This window comes from Ursus arctos, unplaced genomic scaffold, assembly GCF_023065955.2.
Source record: "Ursus arctos isolate Adak ecotype North America unplaced genomic scaffold, UrsArc2.0 scaffold_10, whole genome shotgun sequence".
Lineage (NCBI taxonomy): Eukaryota > Metazoa > Chordata > Mammalia > Carnivora > Ursidae > Ursus > Ursus arctos.
The window spans coordinates 64,922,176-64,928,175 of record NW_026622764.1 but is presented as its reverse complement, the minus strand read 5'-3'; the positions used below and the strand labels follow the sequence as shown (position 1 = coordinate 64,928,175).

Genomic DNA, 6,000 nt, shown 5'->3' with positions numbered 1-6,000 from the left:
GGTTGAAAGGGTTCACAGAGTACCAACCAGGAAAACAATACATGGACACATTATCGTGAGGTTTAAAAATATCAAAGACAGAGGGAAAACTCAAAAATATTTCAGAGAGAAGTAGAGGACCAACAAAGAAATGAGAATCCTATGGACATCAGACTTGCTCTCCTGAATTAGATTCCTTCTGTTTTAAATGTAGGAATTTAACTGAGAAAATAAGAGAGCCACAAATGTTGACATACTTGGAAAGCTCATAGCAAATTCTGCTGATAGAAAATATTCTCAATTCTTTTTTTTTTTTAATATTTTATTTATTTATTTGACAGAGATAGAGACAACCAGAGAGAGAGAGGGAACACAAGCAGGGGGAGTGGGAGAGGAAGAAGCAGGCTCATAGCAGAGGAGCCTGATGTGGGGCTCGATCCCGTAACGCCGGGATCACGCCCTGAGCCGAAGGCAGATGCTTAACCGCTGTGCCACCCAGGCGCCCCTCAATTCTTTTTTTTTTTAATCATGAAACATGTTAATAGTGTAGCCCAAGTATTTTTATACATTCCCTCTTTTTGTCCCATCCCACAGGCTTTTCTTTGATAAATATTTTTATAAAACAAAATTTTATTCTTTTGAATGTTTTGCCAGACATAAACGCTGCAAAGCCATAGTCATCCCCAATTTCATTCCATTGTGGCCTAGAATATAAATTTATCCAATTAAAAATAGGAACGCCAACAAAAAATTCTTCCTGTAAGTCAAGAAATTCAAAATGACCACTGTTTAATTTGAAATTGTTTGCTTTGAAAATTGAAACTAACTTTTTGCTCTTTCGTGATTTGATTTATGCGGTTCTTCCTCTGCTTCTGTGGTAATAATTTTAACTTCCTCTTGTTTATGATCTATGTTTTCAATGATTGCAATTAACCAAAAGTCTTGAAACATTAAATTTTGCCATGTTCAGTATGTTGAATACTTTGATCAAAAGTTTCCAAGTAATTTTGAACAAGACGCAATCAAAATTTAATAAACTCATTTACAAAATAGAAGTTCTATTTTTGTGTGTGTGAGTGGCACACTAAGTTTCTAAGAAGTTGACAAAGTCATTCTTCATATTCAATACTTTTACAAGTGAACTGATGATGGGCCATAAAGAGAGAAAGCAAGTATTGTCATGTTAAAGCGTTTCTCCTAATTTCAGCATTAGTGTCTTCACAAATAGGTTGTAGCTCGTGTATTCCACCCGCGTATACATAAAAATATTTGTAAATTTTGACGAGTCTTGACTTTAACCTCACCTGGTAGACTACCAGAGATTGTACTGGCATCTGTGAGTTATGTGTGCATGACAACCAATTCCAGGTCTGATTCCGCTCAGTCTCTTAATTTAGTCAGCTTTTCTTCTTTATATCGTGACACTGCACTACACTGAAAAATTTTTTTTTTAAAGATTTTTTATTTATTTATGTGACAGAGATAGAGACAGCCAGCGAGAGAGGGAATACAGCAGGGGGAGTGGGAGAGGAAGAAGCAGGCTTCCAGCGGAGGAGCCTGATGTGGGGCTCGATCCCAGAACGCCGGGATCACGCCCTGAGCTGAAGGCAGACGCTTAACGACTGAGCCACCCAGGCGCCCCTACACCAAAATTTATACTCAAATAATTTCATCTTCAATCTTGAAAGTTTTAACTAAATTTATAATAAAATTTACAATAATTGCAGGTATGTCCTCTTCTTTTTAGTGAACATTTGAAGCTTTATTTTGATGGCATAAATTGAAAATATTGCACTATGACTGGATTAATTTGACAGATTTTTCTGTTTGTATCATTTGATGACACTGATAAAACTCACATCCTTCAATTGTTTGCCAAATTCTTCTAATAACACGTTCAACTTACTAAACAGCTGTCTTTCACTTCTCAGACATGCACAGGAAACCACAGAGTCTAAAATGAGTAAAATAAATTCAGATGAACAATCATTTGATCTAAATGAATAATCATGTAATAAACATTAAACACACTTCCTGCTACTATTCCTGTTAAACTATTGTCCTTGGACATTTCTTTAATAACTACCAATTTTTGACATGTACATCGTTGCTTCTGTAGCAAATTTGTATCTTCTGGTTCTCTTGTAGTTAGTGGTATCATTACAACACCCATAATGGATGGCAAATGTTCATAAATATTTTCTGCAAGTCACACAGTTATTATCACTTTCTTGGGAAATAGAAAATCGGTACTTAATTTTAGCTAAACATGCACTTTCATTTTTCTTTTAGCTTGTTGCTGTCAAAAAGGTTTACTGGGGGAAAATGTATTATGAAATAAAAAGAAGCAGTTATAGAATTATACCTTGAAATTATTGACAAAACCATGCGAAGCAAGGGTGTTCAGATTGTTATTGATACACCCTACTGCAGAACTTATCAGCCTTTATTTCCCAGACATATTTCACGAACATCTAAATTATGATTTCCTGTGTTTCCTACAGACTTCAACTGACTCTACCAACAGGCTGCCTCGTGTCTTCATGTGTCTCACAGCCCAGAGCGTAACTTGCTTCTCCCAGCACCATCCATGTAATTACCAATGTCCAAGAACACTTCATTTTATCAGTAAGAGCCCCACTCACTGTTTGCAAAATGGAGGGGTTAATTGAGTGCTTCTGGAAAGGACTGAGAAAGAACATGGATCATGTTCCCAATTTAACCGTGTATTAAAATGAGAATTCTGTTCATTGCATATATATTCCACATGCGACAAGAAGACACCAGCTGGAAAGACAAAGTGAGGGTTTATCAAAACCATCCAGCTTTATTCTAATACAACTGTAAATAATAATGCCATATATAAAAATAATAAATTCATGATGAATGCTAGACAGAATGCAAGGCACCAGATTCCAATCCATGATTAGAGGCTGTCTAGTCACTCTATGTTTAAGGTTTATGTAATAATTTAATACTAAAGATGCCAAAAAGGCTTCAAGATCTAACATATAATTGAACAATAAAGCTATTCATATCATCAACTCTTTCTGATGGAAGATGAGAGGAGTCCCAGCTGCCCCCTGGGTACATTTTATTTCATTGCAGGAAAAGTTTGTAAAAAGAAGGAGCAGTTACTTGAAACTACAAACTCAAAAATGGCAAATCTCAGAGTGCCAAGAACTAATTTTAAAATAATCTCTTGAAATAAAAGAACCCTTATTTTAGGATAGCAGGTTGAGAACAGAAGTATTAACCATCTAGTGGTTTTAAGTTATCCAAAATTAGACATGTTTCAAATTGGCTATAGGTTTTGTTAAAAATGGGACGGGAGATTTTCTGCATAACTCAGAGTTCATATGGGGAGATCTGCGGTACAAAGATCCTTTTTTGCCAATTCTTCTCCAAGATGTTACAGTTGCAGTTACCTGGCAGCTTTTATGATCCAAAACATCACAATTCTTCACTTAAAATGTCCTGATTCACTATCGCGAGCATGCAGGAAGGAACATGGGCCATTATTACAATAAATCTGTTTACTAACTGAAGGTAGAAGAGAACAAAAGCGAATTTACTAAGATTAATAGTTGACCAGTTTTTAAACCCAGACCATTTTGAGGTCGTCAGATTTGTTTCTATATGTCTCTTGTTACCCGACTTTCTGGGACCAGGACCTACCCATAAGTGCCTGAGAGGATTCGAGACTCAAAGGTGACCTTTTGGTGGGATAAGTCTACAGAGGGGACAATTAAGCCATGTAAAGCTGAGACCATAGTAGTTTCTCCCAGATCTTTAAAATTTTTATTTCTTTTTGAGAAATCCTTGATGACTTGCTTGGTTCCATTATTAAAAAGGTCCTCCTTAGATTAAGGTGATCTAGCTCCCAAAAGCTATGTAGCATCATCTAAAAAAAGATTAACTTGAGTCGAGAAATAATGGGTTTCTCCCTTTGAAGTTAAAGGTTACTCAGAAGATCCTGTTTTCTTACTCAGAAGCCATTCTTCACAAAATTATCACGTTTTCGCCATACGTTTTAAATGCCACAAACTTTGCAAAGTGCTATGTAGCACTGCAGGGATTCCATCCTGTTACTCACAGCTTCGCTTTGTGAGCTCGTAGTCAAAACCATGGAGACAAGCAGTGGGCTTGAACGTATGACCTCATCCTCCCAAGTTCCAAACTTGACCCCAGCCAGACATATGCAAAATGATGTCAGAAATGAAGTTTGCACCTGGGACCTACATGGCCTATTTCCTTTTCTTTCCTTTTCCCACTCAGCCATGTTAATGCTTTTTCCAGAAAAGTCCATGAAGTCTTCTACAGTGAGGGCTTGCTTATGCCCCAAGAGGAAATACATCAAACTCTGCTGACACCTGTGAAAGAGACATATTTGTAAGAAACTCTTGGACTCTTTATTCATGCTCAATCACATCTCAAGAGACGATGGGTGGGAGAGTTTCTCTCTCACTCAAGGGAAAAGATGGTAACATTGGGCTTATTACTAATCCCCTCTAATGGCTTAGAAGAGGAAGAACAGGCACGCACTGGCTGCTCCTCTATTATGTGTAACAAATCTCTCTATGGCTGAGATTGGTCATTTGAAGGACCTCACACAAAGTTTTAGGCCTTTTGCAGAGCAGCCAGATCTGTGCAAAGAACCAGAGAAGCAATAGCCCTCAATGTGTGACCAGGAAAAGATGCTGAAAAACAGAGGGAGTTTTCTGACTTAAGGCATGCCAAAATGACTCACTTAACTGGTAGAACGAAACTTTATCCTTTCTTTAAGTATCTAGACAAGCAGTGGGCAGCTGTATGTGGCTCTTAATATTTCTTACCCTATGTCCAGGCATAAACAAACTGAGGAGTTTCCTTGGAAGAATGGAAGGGGCGTTTAGGAGTATGGGCAGCCCATACCCTGCAGAGTTCAAAAAAAGAATAATTAGACCCATCAGAAATTGGAAGCCCACTTGCCTCCCCCCTCACATTGGCTTACTTTTCTCGTACCAACATGGAAAGTGCCTTTTAAAGCAAAGTAATTTACAAACAAAGTGTACAATTTCTCCCCAAGATAATCTTTGATACCCAATCATGGGTGGACACTCTATCCTATTTGATTTTTTTGAAAACTGTACTGTCAAACACAAGAGAACAGCCAAAGCAACTATAAATATCACAGAGGCCTAGAACAAAATCACATGGAACTCCAAATGCCATTATCTTTAAAGAACAACCTGTCCAGCAATTCACTCTGGAAGCCTGACGTGAGGGCTCCACCAGGTTAGCCTGAACAGAGAGTTGTACATTGCCAAAGTCATGGATATCAAGCTTGAACAAGATGGCCCTGGAGCATGGGGAAAAAAGACTATCCATATCTATGAGAGAGATTGATGGGTTTAAAGCAATGGGTTTAAAGGAGGCAGAAAGGAATTGAAAATTTAAATCACAGTGTTGAGTATCTATTTATTATTATTATTGTTATTATTATTATTATTATTATTTGAGTAATTATCGAGTTGACTTCCTTGCAAAGGGATCATCATTCTGCAAGGCACTGTGCTCTGGAGTCTTCTGAAGGAAACGAAGCAAACCAGCTTCCACTGAGCATAAGCCATTTGACAAGCCTTCAACATCCACTTTTCCTGTAATCCCCATGATAATTTCATGAGGTTCATTAGAGGCACTCTTAACACGTCTTCACTTACCAGACGCTGAAATGACGGATGTTCTTCATTCTCTCCATATGCCAATGGATGTCTGTAGCCAGCTGGGAGGCTGTTCTGTATGCTTCCTGGCTTCTGCTCTCACCCTTTGAGTTGTTTGCTTGCCAAACACCAGTTGCATCAGCTTACAAACCAGTTGCAATTATAATGAGGTAATCCAATGAAATAGTTAACATATCAATGCAAAAGAGTGAAAATGAAAGAAAGCTGTTGTTTCTATGAAAACTAAGTTGAGTGATCTAAAAGGACTCATTTTAAAGGCAAGTCAACTAAAACAAAACAAAACAAAAACTGTAATCAA

General features: G+C 37.7%; 1 long non-coding RNA gene across 1 annotated transcript; it reads right to left on the bottom strand.

Annotated features, from left to right (window-relative positions):
• Nucleotides 1-1,741: 1,741 nt before the first annotated feature.
• Nucleotides 1,742-5,773, bottom strand: LOC130542617 (uncharacterized). Its single transcript, XR_008957292.1, has 3 exons — nt 5,682-5,773; nt 4,815-4,894; nt 1,742-4,352 (listed from the first exon to the last, which is right to left on the bottom strand). It is a non-coding gene; the product is annotated as an uncharacterized LOC130542617 (long non-coding RNA).
• Nucleotides 5,774-6,000: the final 227 nt, after the last annotated feature.